At 40.0% G+C, this 17,564-nt stretch overlaps 1 protein-coding gene across 27 annotated transcripts in view; it reads right to left on the bottom strand.

The window, feature by feature from the left end:
- The window catches only part of LOC143269220 (uncharacterized), a 304,878-nt gene that overhangs the window by 119,078 nt on the left and 168,236 nt on the right, over window positions 1-17,564 (bottom strand). For 8 of the 27 annotated variants that reach the window (XR_013045633.1, XR_013045634.1, XR_013045632.1 and 5 more), the window contains 2 exons: window positions 16,746-17,034; window positions 6,430-6,526 (listed from right to left, as the gene is read on the bottom strand). The exons of 11 other annotated variants lie outside the window; for them this stretch is intronic. The gene's annotated coding sequence lies outside the window, so the exon portion shown is untranslated. Of the gene's footprint in view, window positions 1-2,358; window positions 2,421-6,429; window positions 6,527-16,745; window positions 17,035-17,564 lie in introns of all 27 variants that reach the window. 8 more of the 27 variants (XR_013045635.1, XR_013045645.1, XR_013045646.1 and 5 more) reach the window with 3 other exon arrangements.

Genomic DNA, 17,564 nt, shown 5'->3' with positions numbered 1-17,564 from the left:
CTACCCTATCACTCAGAGGAAAAAGACCTGGCTCGAAGAAAGAAAAGGAGAATATCCATGCCTCAAATTTACCTGGACTAAAGCCAGGACCCTCACCAAGATGAGAAGTTGGCCTCAGCATAACTCTGACCCTGAAGACTGGGCCAAATGAAGAAAGGACATGGGCCCAGACCAATCCCTCACATGAGAGGCCAGGACAAAGCAAGAAAAGGGAACACAGGGGCCTAACACTTACCCTGACAAAAGCCTGAGAAAAAACAAGGAGAGAAGATTGGGAGCTGGAGAGATGGCTCAGTGGTTAAGAATACTGACTGCTCTTCCATAGGTGCTGAGTTCAATTTCCAGCAACCACATGGTGGCTCACAACCACTTGTAATGAGATCTGGTGGCCTCTTCTGGCCTGCAGGGACACATGCAGACAGAATACTGTACACATAATAATAAATAAATAAATCTTAAAAAAAATAATAACTAAGACTAGATTGAGATGTTTAAAAAACAAAACAAGGAGAGAAAAATACCAGGGACATTCTCTTAAATGAAAGAGGCCAAGAAAAAAAAACTGTCTGTCTATAATCCTTACCCTGATGAAGTATGGGCCTAAGCAAGAAGAGATGCAGGCCACTTCATAACCTTAAGGCTGAAAAAGACCAGGCCAAAACCAAGAAAATTAGTGGGCTTGATTCCAGTCCTCGCTATGAATATATCTGGGGCCTAATAAAGAAGAGAAGTGGGACTGGGCCATCCCCTTAAAGAAAGAACACCCAGAGAAAACCAGGAAAACATCTATGCCCAGGCCTAATCCTTATTCTGAAAACACCAAGCACCAAATGAAGGAGGTCTGAGGCAAATATTGACTGGGAAGAATTCAGAACTCATACAAAGCTCATAGAACAAACTAGGCAAAATCAAATGTTACAAGCCAACCACAGACCTTGATGAAGAGAAACCACAAACCCTAAAATCAAGGGAGCTCCTGACAACCCAATGTGAGATATGTGGCCAGACTTAATGTTGACCCTAGGAAGTCCAGTTTGAAGAGATAATTTAAATGGAGCCTGCTCCAACCGCAATGAACTCTTCCTATACCAAACACTGATCAAGTAGCCAAGGACCAAGACCTGTGTGAAAGAAGTCCAGGCAATGCAAGAAGAGAAACATGCCTGACGATAAACTGCTGTCAGTGGAGACCTGCAGCCTACTGAGCAAGAATTAAACTCAGAAGCCCTGAACTTTAGGATGTGTGGGCAGAATATTTTCTTCTTCATCCAACACTCTAATCAAAAGGGATCCAGAAATACCATGTTCTCAATGGAGCCAATGGCTCCCTTACAGATGAAAGTAAATGGACATCATTAACATATTTGGTAGTTAGAGGGAACTCTGATCCCAGACCTTGATATTTTATAGTCAATCAAGGCCTCAAAAGAGACACACAGAAGAATGTTTGTTGAAAATCTTAGCCACTCAAACTTCATATACAGATATAAGTTGATATCCTGAGTGCCAACTGTGTGGAACACATACATTTCATTTACAAGACATACCATCCTCAATACATGCACACCAGGATGTGCTACTCACCATATGATCCAAGCTCCCATCTGGGTAACCAATGAATATGGACATAGCATAATACAAATGGTGTTATACTGCACGCTGTTGTAGCCTGATAAAATTCCAAATCTTGATTCCAACTGATATTTTTAGGAACAAAGAAGTCTCAACAGTAATACCCCTTCATGATAAAGGTCTTGGAGAGATCAGGAATACAAGGAACATACCTAAAACTAATAAAGGCAGTTTACAACAAGCCAACAGCCAACATATAATTAAATGAAGAGAAACTCTAAGCAATTCCACTAAAATCAAGAACAAGGCAAGGCTGTCCACTCTCCCCATATCTATTCAATATGTACTCAAAGTCCTAGCTAGAGCAATAAGACAACAAAAGGAGAGCAAGGGGATACAAATTAGAAAGGAAGAAGTCAAACTTTTTCTATTTCCAGATGATATGATAGTCTACATAAGTGACCCCCAAAACTCTAACAGGGAATGCCTGCAGCTGATAAACCCCTTCAGTAATGCAGCAGGATACAAGATTAACTCAAAAAAAACCAGTAGCTCTCCTATATACAAGTGATAAATGGGCTGAAAAGAAATCAGAAAAACATCACCTTTACAATAGCCACAAATAATATAAAACACCTTGGGGTAACTCTAGCTAAGCAAGTAAAAGATCTGTATGATAAGAATTTTAAGTATCTGTAGAAAGAAAATGAAGGGGATATCACAAAATGGACAAATCTCCCATTCTCACGGACAGGTAATATTAACATAGTAAAATGGCAATCTTACCGAAAGCATTCGACAGATTCAATGCGTTCCCAATCAAAATCCCAACACAATTCTTCACAGACCTGGAAAGAATAATACTCAACTTCATATAGAAAAACAAATAACCCAGAATAGCTTAAACAATCCTGTACAATAAAGCAACCACTGGAGACAACACCATCCCTGACCTCAAGTTTTGCTATAGAGCTACAGTAATAAAAACAACTTAGTATTGGCATAAAACTGACATGTGGACCAATCAATTGAATTTAAGATCCTGACATTAATCTGCATACCTATGAACACCTAATTTTTGACAAAGAAGCCAAACCTACACAATGGAAAAAAGAAATCGTGCTGGTATAACTGGATGTCAACATGCAGAAGGCTGCAAATAGATCCATATCAGTCACCGTGCACAAAACTCAAGTCCAAGTGCATCAAAGACCTCAACATAAATCCAGTTACATTGAACCTGATAGAAGAGAAAGTAGAAGTAGTCTAGAATGCACTGGCACAGGTGACCACTTCCTAAATCTAACACCAGTAGCATAGACACAAAGAGCAACAATTAATAAATGGGACCTTTCGAAACTGAGATGCTTCTGTAAGGCAAAGGACACAGTAAATAAGACAAAATGAGAGCCTACAGAATGGGAAAAGATCTTCACCAACCCCACATCTGACAGAGGGATGATCTAAAAAATATGTAAAGAACTCAAGAAATGAGATATCAAAATACTGAACAATCAAATTAAAAATGGGGTGCAGATCTAAACAGAATTCTCAACAGAAGAATCTCAAATGACCAAAAGACAGTTAAGGAAATGTTCAACATCCTTAGTCATCAGGAAAATACAAATCAAAATGACCCTGAGATATCATCTTATACCTGTCAGAATGGCTAAGTTAAAAACACTGATAAAAGCTTATGTTGGAGAGAATGCAGAGCAATGGGAACACTCTTCGACTGTTGGTGGGATGCAAACTTGTACAGCCACTTTGGAAATCAGTATGGAGGTTTCTCATAAAATTTGGAATCAATCTACCTCAAGAACCAGCTATACCACTCTTGGGCATACACCCAAGGAATGTTCAGTCATACTTCAAGGATACATGCTCAACTACATTCATAGCAGCATTAATTGTAATAGCAAGAACCTGGAAACAACCTTGAAGACCCTCAACTGAAGAGAAAATGTGGTACATATACATAATGGAATAATATGCAGCAGTAACAGACAATGACATCATGAAATTTTCAGGCAAATGGATAGAACTAGAAAATGTTATCCTGAGTGAGGTAACCCAGACTCAGAAGGACAAACATGATATGTACTCACTCATAAGTGGATACTAGATGTAAAGCAAAGGATAACCAGACTACAACCCACAGCTCCAGAGAAGCTAGGTAACAAGGTGGACCCTAAGAGGGACACATGGATCACCCCGGGAGGGAAAATAGATGAGATCTCCATGAGGAAACTGGGGAGGAGGGGGGTGATGGAGGGTAGGGGGTTGGGGATGAGACAATAAGGGAACAGGATGGTCTATCTGGAACAGGGACATAGTGAAAGAGCAATGAGATACCATGATAGAGGGAGAAATCATGGGGATAGGGTGTAACTGGGTGCTAGGGAAGTTCCCAGGACTCCATCAGGATGACCTAAGCTTAGATGACTAGCAATAGTGGAGAGAGTGTCTGAACTGTCTTAGTCCAGTAATCAGATTGGTGAATACCCTGTCATCATAGAGAAATTAATCCAGTAAGTGATGGAAGCAGATCCAGAGATCCACAGCCGAACACCAGGCCAAACTCTGGGAGTCTAGTCAAAGAGAGAGAAGAGGATTCTATGAGCAAAGAGGCATCAAGATCATGATGGGGAAACCTACAGAGACAACCAAATCAAACTAGAAGGAACTCATGAACTTTAGACCAACAGCTATGGAGCCTCTGTGGGACTGGACTAGGCCCTCTGCATAATCAAGACAGTTGTTTAGCTTGATCTGCTTAAGGAGCCCTCTGGCAGTAGTATCAGGATCCATCCCTGGTGCATGGGCTGGTTTTTGGAGCTCACTACCTATGGTGGTACACCTTGCACAGCCTTGATGCAGAGGGAGGGTCTTGGACCTGCCTCTACTAATGGACCAGTCTCTGCTGACTCCCCATGAGAGGCCTTACCTTGTTGGAGGAGGGAGTACGGGGTGGGTTGAAGGGGGAAATGCTGGAAAAGCAGGAGGAGGGAAGAGAGGGGTATCTGTGCTTGTTATATAAAATGAAAAAAATTCTTAATGAAAAAAAGAAAGAAAAATATATGTATGCGAGAAGCAGTACATTATAGCCAATTCACTGGGCATGATGGAGCTGTGCTTAAAGAAGAGATGAAAATTAAATGGTTGCTTCATCAGGGACTTCAGGACTGGTTTGTGGCTCTCCAGCATTTGCAGAGCCCAATGGAAGAAAGTGATCTTGTGGAAACAATTAACAGTTTAAGGAAAGGGTGAAGTGTTGTATAACAATTTTCCTTACTATGATATGATATTCTTTTCTGTTATTTTTGAGATTATAATCACAGTATTTTCTCTTCTCACTTATCCTTCTAAATCTGTATAGCTAGAATATATGTTGTCAGGATTGATCATTTGATATTGAGTATCCAACTAGTGTGCTCTTCCCTGGGTAGGGCTATTTCCTTAAGTCTCAGAAAGTTCTATGGAGGTTCATAATACTCTGGGAAAGCTGAAACTTACAGGATTAACAAGATCCTTCTATTTGAAGGTTAAATAGGTGGTAACTAAGGACAACTGAAGAAATGAGACCCTCTGTCTCATTCAGCTGCAAACAAGTCATGCAGACACATTCAGAATTCTAGTCTTCATGAGTCACCCATTTTAATGTGAGACATTGTGATGCCTCACATTACAGATATTCATGTTCTTATAATTAATTCCATACTTATTCTCCTGTATTAATCTCAATAAACTCATTAATTTGAGGAAATAGGAATTCCACAGTCTTCCCTGGGAAGCAGACAGATAAAGGGTAACTGATAAGTAATACAAATGGCCAACTTCTGGCTTCCTTTTTATTTTCTATACTGAGACAAAGGCTTAGTAGGCTTTGTCTTCCACCAACAGGCTGCCTCTTCCAGCTGTCTGGTTCAGGACAGATAGGTATGTTCACAGTCAGTCTTGAACATAGTCACTTGAAGCTGCAGGTAATCACCCAGAGTCAGATATTGGGGTAAAAGCTGAAAAATCAGAGATGCAGAGTAGGAAGCCAATTATTCTATCTATCTATCTATCATCTATCTATCTATCTATCTATCTATCTATCTATCTATCTATCTATCTATCTATCTATCTATCTCCCTTCCCTCCTTCCTTCCTTCCTTCCTTCCTTCCTTCCTTCCTTCCTTCCTTCCTTCCTTCCTTCCTTCCTTCCTTCCTTCCTTTCTTCCTTCCTTCCTTCTTTCTTTCTTTGGTTTTTCGAGATAGTGTTTCTGTGTGTAGCTTTGCGCCTTTCCTGGAACTCACTTTGGAGACCAGGCTGGCCTCGAACTCACAGAGATCCGCCTGCCTCTGCCTCTGCCTCCCGAGTGCTCAGGCTGGCCTTGAACTCACAGACATCTGTCTGCCTCTGCCTCCTGGGTTCTGAGATTAAAGATGTGCACCACCACCGCCCAGCTCATTCTATTTATTTTATGTACATTGGTGTTTTGCCTGTGTGTGTCTGTGCAAAGGTCCCCTGGAACTAGAGCTACAGACAGTTGGGAGCTGCCATGTGGGTGCTGGGAATTGAACCTGAGTCCTCTAGAAGAGCAGTCACTGTTCTTCACACCTGAGTCATCTCTCCAGCCCCAGCCAATACTTCTTAACCCTATGAAATACTCCACCAAAAGAGAGTACGTACCTCTCTCACCCCACCTTATCACACTCTCTATTTGCCCAGTGATTTTCTCATATTCTGTAGGCCACCACTTCAATTATATTTGCTTATGCTGAAATAAAAATTCATATTTCATAAGATCCTATTTGTTGAATTTGGTCTCATTTACTATTGGATGAGAGTCCTACTCAGAAATCCCTTACCTGTTCTTGGAAGTGGGAGTATTATCGCTACTGTGACCTTTGACAATTTCAGGGTATCAGGTCTCATTTTGACATCTATGATGCATTTGGTGCAGAGCTTGCATATGGTAAAAGATAAAGAACAGAGTTTCATTTTCTTGCATGCTGAAAACAATTTTTCATAATGACCGTATCTGAGACAGTATCTCAAATGCCAACATATATGTGAGATACAAATATGTGTGCAAAGTTATACTAGGTACTCACAAGTGCATTCTGCTTACCAAGTGGACCACTTTGAGGGAACCAGCCATGCAGTAATATGAGGTCAAGCTCTAACCACTCAGAGTAAGGAAGGCATGGCAATCACTTGCATTAAAATAAATTTGCAGCAGGACATATAGCCTGGCTCAAACACTACAGATTATGTGGTCATTTTCTTGGGTCCCCAGACCCATTCTCACACTAGTAAAATATAAAAAATGTAAACACAGAAGAGGACAAATGATCCTGTGGTGATGAATAATATTTAGATTGCCCCATAATTCCAGCTCTAAGTGTCTTTTTAATGATTACAATTTTCACCAAATCTAATTGTTTAATGCTGCACAGGAAGTGTAAAAAAGAGCATATATGCTGTGTTTATTGTAAAATAAAACATGCTGGGTACTGTGGATGCTATAATGATGGTTATGAATGAAAATTTAACATAGACATACCAGCTGTGTCACTTCTGGGTGTGCCTACTTCTAAAAGTGAACTCACTGTACTGAATCATGTATATGTGTGTATGTGAGTTTGTGTGTAATTTTTATCATTGTGCTACCTACAACACAGATGATTTATGGAATGAGCTTAGAAGACCACCAATATACTAATGGATAAAGAAAGCATGATATACACAAATAATGCAAGATAATTCAATAAAGAAAAACTATAGAAAAAATTAATCACATAATCCTCAAGAAAATTACTATAACTATTTATCATCAAACTTAAGAAATAGACAATTATCCAAATACAAATATCCCATATCTTCTCTCATAAATGGAATCTAGAAAAAATATCAAAGTAGGAGGAAAATTTTTGAGGAAGCGTGAGGGCACATATTTTAAATGGAGGGAGTATAACAGGTAGTGAGGGGATGTATATGAACAAATTAGTGACTTTGTATAATTAATATGTACAGAATAATAAGATTAATTTCAAAAGTAACAAAACAGAAAAAGAATTACTTATATGCATAAGGGCTTATAGATTTTAATAAAACTAAACAAAATGACTACATTTTTACTATCTTCTAAACTTCTCTTAAAATGTTTGAATGATGGGGCTAGAGTTGGCCTCACAGAAAAACACACACTGTACTCTTTCAAAGAACCTGAGTTCAGTTTCCATCACCCATCGCAGTGATTCATAATCAAACACCAATATCTCTAGTTCCAGGAAATCTGGAGCCTCTCCTTATCTCTGTGGGAACTGCTCTCCTGTGCACATACCTCCCCCTATAAACACATATGTGGAATTTTAAAAGTATTCTCTCCAAATTTCCCTATTGAGTTTTCTGGAACCAGAGAGGCAGAGAGGGTTGCATGGATGCTGTACATGATGTCAGTTCATTCTCACACTCTCAGTTGTAAGAATAAAGGAGTGTAATTAATAAATTATAAGTACTATAAGGTCATTCTGGAACCCAGAATCCTAAAAGATTTACAGTAGTATATAAAATAATTGGACCACGTAAGAAATCTGAGTTGTATAAAATTGATGCAAATAAATCTGCATAAAATTTAAACATTATAAGGGCTTTCTTAGCATTTCATTAGTTTTAGTCACTGAAAGTTACAGTGTGCCTAAATTCCATCACCACATTGTCATACGTCATGTATATTTAATTAAGAAGGATTACAAAAGCTTTGAAGTTCACCATAACAAAAGACAGAGTAATCTGTTTTGGCATGAATAATCTATAAACTACAAACTATTACTTGGTCTGGCTGACACAACACATAATAGACGAGCTCCAGAGGTCTGGCAGCTTCTGACATAAGTCACCAAGGAAGGAGCTCTGAGTCTAGTAGCCCATGGGCCTCCAGTGCCTAAAAAAAGCTATTAATTTTTTTTAAAAGATGTCTAAATAACAAGCTAGGTGAGGGGATAAATAGAATAAAAACCCAAAAGCAGACACAGAAAGACATTCTGGACAGAATGTGTGAAGTTAAAACTATCAAGACAGAAGACTCAAACTAACCATGTAATTGCATTAAACATAAAGGTCTAGATGAGAGAGAAATTGCCAGACTAGATAAACAACCACAAAAGATTTCACTCTATGATGAATAGAAAACAAATGTATGGGCAGAGTATCAGAGTAAGGAGTCAGGAAAAGGTAGAGTTCTTTAAAATGTCCTAGTACCCATGTTACCACCAAAGTAAACTGCTGAACAATAAGTTTTACTAGGGAAAGTATCTATTATGAATAACACAAATATTATAATATATATGTGTTTGGTGGAAAGGGATCAATTTACCAGGCAGACAGAACACTCCACTTGAAAAGTATTTAACTACGAATCCTCCAACCTGGATGAGAAAGTGGATGGAAACTGACAAATCCACAATTAAAGTTGGAGATGGGAGTTGACAGAACAAAAGGAGGGAAAGTCCAACAGCTTCAATTGCAAATGTTCGTGGTGTAATGAGATGTTGGTCAGGTTCAAGGCCCCTGGCTTCAGTACACCATCAATGCTAGACCTGCATGAGATACAGCAGCTCCTAATGCCACTAAGATGATGGAGAGATGATGGAGAGGTGGGAAAGATGGGGGTTGGGGGAGTGAAGTGCTTTACTTTTTCTTCTTTTTAATTATTGTTTATATTGTCTCATTTATATTCCCCTTTTCTTTCCTTTGTGGGGGGACTCTAAAAGAGTGAGGGGCAGATATGGAACCTCATGACTAGGTGGAGTGGATGGAGCCTGTGTCAGGGGCCACATGTCTCTGGTGCAGAGTGATTCTGTGCAAGACTGAAAAAGGGGAGAGGTGGTTGATGCTTCTCTTTTACCACAGCAGATCTCAGATTATATTGAGAAAGTTCTTCCAGATGACTGATTTACTCTGGTGAAGCTCCTCTGGAATAGATCTGACTCCTGAGACTGACAGTGAGGCAGAGATTTAATGTGTAAAGAAAGTTATCCCAAATGTCTCCAGACTGGAGCTGTCACATCAAGGGTAAAAAGAACCTACTGTCCTCTGATCTTCCTGTGTGTGTGGGAGGGGGTGCCAGGTCTTACCCCACTGAAGCTAAGACATCTGGTTTTTCATTTCTGACTTAAACTAGAATCTCTCCATTTCATATAATTACTCATTCAATTAGATTACTGTGTGTTCCGTTTGAGAAATTTCAGACTTGTGTTAGTTTACTTTCTTGCCCAGTGATTCTGTGGAATTCATAACTGAGATAACGCTGTTGTGAGTCCCAAACTACTCTAAAAGGTCTATCCCTGTCTGGTGCATTGCTCAGGGTTCTATTGGGTAACACCTTAAAGAATGCATTTCTATATATACAGAAGGCTATTTTTTAGTATGACTTAGAGGCTGTGGTTCAGATAATTGAACATGGCTGGCTTGAAGGCAAAGTCCAAGAATCCAGTAGTTGTTCAGTTCACTATGCTTGATCTCACCCCATCAGTAGTATATAGTCTGGAATCCCAAAGAAGTTGGCTCCAATGCCAGTGAAGGAATGGACTTGCTGGCAAGGTGAGAGCAAGCAGCTAAAGAGCAAAAGCTCCCTTCTTCCATTTCTGCACATGGGCTTCCAGCACAAGGCCTGCCTGAGATTACAGGTCAGTTTTGGGGGCTCACAACACCTGATTTAAAGGTGTTTCTTTCCTCATCAAAATCCAGTTAAAAGAATGTCTTCCAACTGCAAAAACCTGGCTTCCATGTGGATCTTTTCTCTTCAAATTAAGCAAAAATATCTCATAGGTCTGCCCCTCCATTTTTGGGTCTTAGTTAATTCCAGATGTAATAAATTTGACAACTAAAAATAGCTATCACAACTGCACCCCATGCGAACTTGACTTACACAATTATATCTTTTTATGTCATGATTAATTTCCAAATGTAAAACAATAACCAGGTCAAAATAATGCCTAAACATGATATAATTATTCCAAGTACAAGGCAAACACATTGTGTATTAGACCAGCTCAAAATTATTCCTAGCATGATTTAACTGTTCCTGTACAACTGCAAACACATTATAAAGTCAGAATAAGGGGTAATGTCCCTTGAGGGACATTCTTTTAGTATCTCAAATTTAAATATAACACCAATATTCTCCCTTCATTGGAATGAATGCTTTTATTTATTTGTTTATTTTTGTTTTTACATCCTACCCAATGTTTCGCCTCTGTCCTCTCCTCTCATCCCCTCCCCCACCTCCTCTCTTCCTGCTCCACATCCATTCTTCTTTCTCTTTTTTCCCTTCAGAAATGGGCAGGCCTACTATGGACATCTGCCTGTCGTGTTATATCAAGGTGTGGTGAGACTAGGCATGACCTCTTCTATTAAGGCTGGATGTATGGGGTTGGGAATTTAGCTCAGTGGTAGAGTGCTTGCCTAGCAAGATCAAGGCCCTGGGTTCAGTCCTCAGCTCAAACAATCAAACAAAAGAAAGAAAGAAAGAAAGAAAGAAAGAAAGAAAGAAAGAAAGAAAGAAAGAAAGAAAGAGAGAAAGAGAGAAAGAGAGAAAGAGAGAAAGAGAGAAAGAGAGAAAGAGAGAAAGAGAGAAAGAGAGAAAGAGAGAGAGAAGGAGAGGAGAGAAAGAGAGAAAGAAAGAGGAAGGAAGGAAGAAAGAAAGGAAGGAAGAAAGAAAGGCTGGATGTAGCAATTCAGTAGGAGGACTAGGTCCCCAAAGCAGGAGTTAGAGACAAGCCCTGCTCCCACTGTTAAAATCTCATAAGAAGACCAAGTTCTACAACTGTAAAATATATGCAGAGGGCCTAGGTAAGACCCATGCATGCTCCGTGATTTGTGGTTCAGTCTCTGAGTCACTATGAGCCTAGGTTAGTTAGTTCTGTAGTATGCTTGTGAGGCTCCTGACCCCACTAGCTCCTACAAAAATTTAATCGTTTATTCATTATTTTATGTGCATTGGTGTTTTGCCTTCATATATGCCTGTGTGACGGTGTTGAATCCTCTGGAACTGGAATTACAAACAGTTGTGAGTTGCATTCAATTTTTTCATTATTTTAAAAATCAATTATTTCATATGACGAGTGTATGGAAATCTACTGATCAGAATTTAAAATAATAACAAATATCCATTTACTTATTTAGAGTGGGGGGAGTACATACATACATACATACATACATACATACGATAGGGAGAGAATGAACACACAATACACGCCATGCCATTTTCTCATTCTGTTCATATGGAGGTCAATGAACAAATTAGGAGGAGTAAGCTCTTTCCTTCCACCCAACTGGGCATCTCCTTGGCCGTTCCCTGGTACTTTTCATGATCAACTTGTGGCTTTCTGCCTTAGAGGATTTTCTTGTGGTTCTGAAACTTAGAGAATACCTTAATATAAAAGGGCATTGTGAAAATTTGTGCAGAATTTTATTTCAAGTGAATGATACTCTTAATAAAAGGTCACGGTAGTGGTAAGAATTTTTGATGGGAGGAGGGTTACTGTGTGTTTAGCTTGAAGAAACTGCTGGTCCAGAGTAATTAATAGGAAAAGGCAAATGTGAAGTTACTCTGCCATGCAGGTGAGTGAGTTCACTGGAAATAACCAGTGAAAAAGCACCAAGGAAGGTTCCAGGGTGAGTCATTGAAATGCCATGTTCCTTCTTGGCATTGTGCCTTTGAGAGTCTGTCCTTTGTGCCCCGTGCACTTCTCAGGTCTAAGGCTATTTGTCATTAGTGCTCTGAGACCACTGTGAACAGTTCAGTTTTCAGCATTTAACCAGTTTCAGCAATAATCACATACTTCTCCCAATATAACTTTCCTACATGGATCAAAATTTGCAAGATACTTCAGAACTGAAGTAACCTTTGTGGTTACTACATGTTTTAGAATACTAATGTCTCAAAGACTTAGTGAAAAAACATTCCAATTAGATGAATTACCTTGTATATTTCAATCTCTAGATAATCTTAAAACAAGAATTACTGAAAAGTTGATGCAAAATGACATGCACAGAACATGATATACTGAGATTCATCTTTAAATTTATATAAATGTTGCACTTCAGGATCAAATATGAACACATTCATTAATTATGCCCAGACTTTTGGCTTTATTTCATACTTGATGGCACTCAGAATATGCTATCTTAAAACATAGGGCTTGACATAGGAAGTTCTTTGAGTGGATGTATGAATGTGAGAAAGGACTCAGATCTTCCCCTGAAACTGCTTATACAACCTAGAAAGGACTTCCTGACAATTTCCTGAAGCAGGTCAGAAGCACCACATGTCTCTCCATGGAGGAAAGGTACAGCGTCACATCTGAAGACTGATGAAGGCACACAGAGAGGACATGATCCAAAAGCCCTCACTATTTGCCATTCATCTGCTTGACTCCTATTGCTTTCATTTTGACACACGTTTCATTACATTCCACTTTCCATCAACTCTAGAATAAACTCTCAGGTCTACTTCATGCTCTAAGAGGCACAGTGCTGGCCCTGAGCAATGGTGAATGCCCATGGCATGGGAGAAATGACTGGGCCCACCAGGAGTTGAGTATCAGGAAAGGCCACCGAGCAGGGAAGGGTAGAAGTATTGAAAAATATGGGGGATATATAAAGGCATTATTTTGTGGTATGTAAGGAACTCTGGTAACCATGAAGGCTATAGCCAACTCCAAGGATCAGGACCATAATGAAATCTACAGTAAGGGCCCATAATTTTGGGGCCATGAGCACCTCTGTCTCTACACATTGTAGAATTTGGGGACAGAAACCTGATATGAGACCAGATGAGTGTTTGGAAGACTCCCTTTCTTTGGTAGCCTTGTTCAGGTCTCTAGCTGCCTGCTGGGTCAGTAATTCCTCTTGACATGATCACCACAGCAGGACTGATGCGCTTTCCCCATCTCCATGTGCTCCATGGGTCACTCTGAACTGTCCTGAGATGTTACCCCACACAAAACTAAGGAGTGTTCTGGGGCTGCTGGGTGTCACTTGGGTCAGCTTTTGGCAGGAGTCTGTGAACCTTGTGGTGACTGCTATTTGGTGGAGGCATGGGGACTCTTGGGGATGGACTATTCCTGTTTGTTTGTTCATCTTGTGGAGACTTTAGGCACAAGTGAGATGGTGTCAAAGGCTTTGTTCTTGTCTTTCACACTTGGTAGTCTGGCTAGGGTTGGCATAGACCAGGGAATGAGACCTGTTCAAAGACAGTGCAGGCATGTACAGGAGTAACAGTTGCTCTTATACTTTCATACATATCAAACAGTTTCAGTGAGAGATACCTCTTTCCATCCTTTCCCCTGATAGCTGGAAGCTCATTAAGTTGGGTCCAAGAGGGACCTCTCCAAATAAGAGTGGTGTCTGGCTGCGTACAGAGGCTTCTGAGATTCGGGGTTAGAGGCCCTCCAGGGCAAATGACAGTGAGGTGTTGAAGGATCGCAACTGATGATACATTTAATGTACCTGACTTTTTAAATTGTAAATTACAATATTTGCTTAATATTATTTGAAAATATGCACGTTTAAGGATTACTTCTTAAGCACAGGATATTCTATGCAATGACAATTAATTCTGGATGAAAAGAATCTTGAAAAAATTATCTCATGTCTAAGCGCTTGTCGGGTTTTTTTCTACCTTAGGAAGACTTGTGATGTGAAAGTTTGCACTAGGAAAGTGAATATGCTTTTCTCTTGGTAATCTCTGTTTTGTTGTGGAGTCCCTAACAAGGAACCTAAGATGGGTAGAACCAATGATTAGACTCTCCTTTAAAAAAAAAAGTGCTCTCCTCTCAAAAATATCTTCTATTAGCCCCACCATAATCTGTTCTATTATGCCTTCTAAGCATATCTTGGAGGTTTGTTAATTTGAAAGTAAGAAGCCCCCATAATCTCATAGGGATTGGCACTATTAGGGGGTGTGGCTTTGTTGGAGGGAGTGTGGCCTTGTTGGAGGATTATGTTACAGTGGGGGAGGGTTGAGTTCTCTTATGCTCATGCCATGCCTAGTGTCTCAGAGCACGTTTGCCTGTGGGATCAAGATGTAGCTTCTTCTCCACATTTTTCTCCTTCTCCAGCACCATGTCTGCCTGCACACCTCCTTGTCCTGCCATGATCATAATGAACTAAATCCCTGAAACTGTAAGCCACCTGATTAAATGTTTTCCTTATAGTTGTTGCTGTGGTCATGGTGTGTCTTCACAGCTCTTGAAACCCTAACTAAGACAGTAGGTATCCAACATAATCACAGAGAACAATGGACTCAGGAAAGAATTCTACTTCTGGACAACCCTTTGAGCATGGACTTTGGTATAAACCAGTTCAGATGCAGAATATCTGGTAAAGGGTTGTACATTTATCTGTATTTGTTACAAATGCTTTTAGACCTGTATTATCTTTAAAGACACCACTGCAGAGCAAGCCAAGGACAATCATTTCACCATGCTAAGTAGAAATCTGGGACAGCCATATGTCATGCAGTGGGTAAGAGCTGATCTGTTGTTCTACACTGAGTAGCAGCGTGCAGTCAGAAATACCTTTCTCTTGTGTTCTGCCTTTTTGCCTCCTATTACTTCAGACATGACCTTTCACCCATTGAACTAGAACTTTCCCATACATGCAGTCAGCCCACCAAAGCCATCTCCTTCCCATGCCTCTCACCCTAGTTACCTCCGTGTCTTCAAAGCCTAGTGTACTAAATGTTTCCTAAGTCTACACAGAAACATAAACTCGTCCATGCAGGAATTAACAACTCGACTTCTAGGCAACTAGAAGATGTTTTAGATGGAGACAGTAGTGGCCACTACCATCACGGAGAATGATACCTCCGGACTTATATATATTGAAGGCTGCATTATTCAGGGGAGGAAAAATTAAGATTAGTATTAATATTAAACTACTGAAATCATATGCAGTTATAAAAAAAGGGTTGAAGGAAGTTTTAATATTCATTTCTAGATAATGAAAGCAAAGCTTATTTCTCATATTTCTGCTTTTTGAAAGTTACATTTTACATATTTTCTAATAGGGCAAATGCGGTGTCTCTGTTGTGAATTAAAAAGTTATGCCTTTCCAGTGGGACCAGGTCCTGTGCTCAGTGCATGAGTTGTTGGTTTGAAACTTGAGGCTTATGCAGGGATGCTTGGCTCAGCTTGGGAGGAGGGGACTGGACCTGCCTGAACTGCGTTTACCGGGTTGATCTCAATCCTCAAGGGAATCTTTGCCCTGGAGGAGATAGGAATGGAGGGTGGGCTGGGGGGAAGGAGAGGGGTGCCGGAGGGGAGAGAAAAAGGGGATCTGTGGTTGATATGTAGAATTATTATTATTTACTGTAAAATAAAATAAAAAGTATACACAAAAGAAAATGTTATAAAAAAAAGTTATGCCTTTCAAAAAACATAACAGGCACTCAGAGTTGAAGGCAGAAAAGAGCTAACACAGCAAGCTGGCCACTCAGAAAGTTCTGCCGCCTCCTTGGCTGGTGTTTGGGAGTTGGGATTTCAGTTTATTTTTATATTTATATGTACATATGTATATGCAGTTAGATATGGGTGTACACATTATGTATACCATATAGATACATATAAAAACATAAACATAATTATACTCATAGCTCTGCATACAACATGCATACCATATACATGTATACAAATACCACAAAGTTTGTTTCTTTTTAATTTCTTGATATGTCAATTTATTGTATGTCTAATTTAATTTCAAAGTATATTTCTATGTGTGTGTATGTATGTGTGTGCATGCAAAGGTGTAAACAAATACATGTTGTTAAATGTATAAATGTGGGCACATGTATATGTGTATTGTATAGAAACAAGCATCTGTGTATTGTGGCACAACATTGATGGTGTCTTCATCCTTTATGATGGGGTGGGTCATGCTTGATCATGCTTCATTCTGTACATGGAACTTCCATGCTTCTAGAGCAATGATGCTGTCCAAGATGTTACTAACAATGTGTAGATGTTTCAGGATCTTCCTTAGATGGATATCTACTATTAAGTCCCTCAGATACGATTTGACACCAAGCACATGGAAGTTTTCAGTTTCTCCTTCCTCTTCCTCTGCACTTTCAGATTATAGTAAATCACCATCATCAAGTAAGTCTAAAAACACTTACTGGCTATCCAGAACTTGGTGAAGACCAGGAAATTTTGGATTCCCAAGATACAGTGATGTGACTGGAAGACTCCCAGAGGGGGCTTTCCTACTGTAACTCTTACCACAGGCCTCCAGGCTGAGACAGCAAAGAGGAATCCCTGCTGGGCAACTGTATAACTTCTCTTCTTCCAGATTTTGCTCAGACAGGAAAAGCATTTCAAGCTCTGTGATTATATAGCTGGTTTAATTGAGGCCATCTTCCCCAAATCCTGTTTGGCTTTGAGGGTAGCAAAATGCTTACTCTTCATCTAGAAATAACGAGAAGAATTTCCCAACAGTTTTTCTTCTATAACTGAGATTTTATTGGTTGAGAACCAATAGAACATGATAATTCAGGTTTGCTTTCTTTCTTTTTGCATGCCACAATTCTTTTTTTGATTGCTACTGATTTTAATGATTTTTTTCATTATTCTTTATTAAGAAATTTTCTACTCACTCTACATATCACCCACTGTTCCCCCCTCTTCCTTCCTCCCACCCCCAGCACTCTTTTCCAAGACACCCCTCATCCGCACATCCCCCAAATCAAGGTCCCTATGGGGAGTCAGCAGAGCCTGGCACACTGAGCCTAGGCAGGACCAAGCCCCTTCCCACTGCACCAAGGCTGTGTAAGGCATCACACCACAGGTACCAGCTTCCCAGAAGGCTCCCCATGCACCAGGGACAGATCTTGATCCCACTACTGGGTGCTCCCCAAACAGTTTGAGCCAAACGACCATCTTCTGTATCCAGAGGGCCTAGTCCAGGTCCATGGGGGCTCCACAGCCACCAGTCCACA

This window comes from Peromyscus maniculatus, chromosome 18, assembly GCF_049852395.1.
Source record: "Peromyscus maniculatus bairdii isolate BWxNUB_F1_BW_parent chromosome 18, HU_Pman_BW_mat_3.1, whole genome shotgun sequence".
Taxonomy (NCBI): Eukaryota; Metazoa; Chordata; class Mammalia; order Rodentia; family Cricetidae; genus Peromyscus; species Peromyscus maniculatus.
The sequence above is the reverse complement of the archived record's forward strand: the minus strand, read 5'-3'. Positions and strand labels throughout refer to the sequence as shown.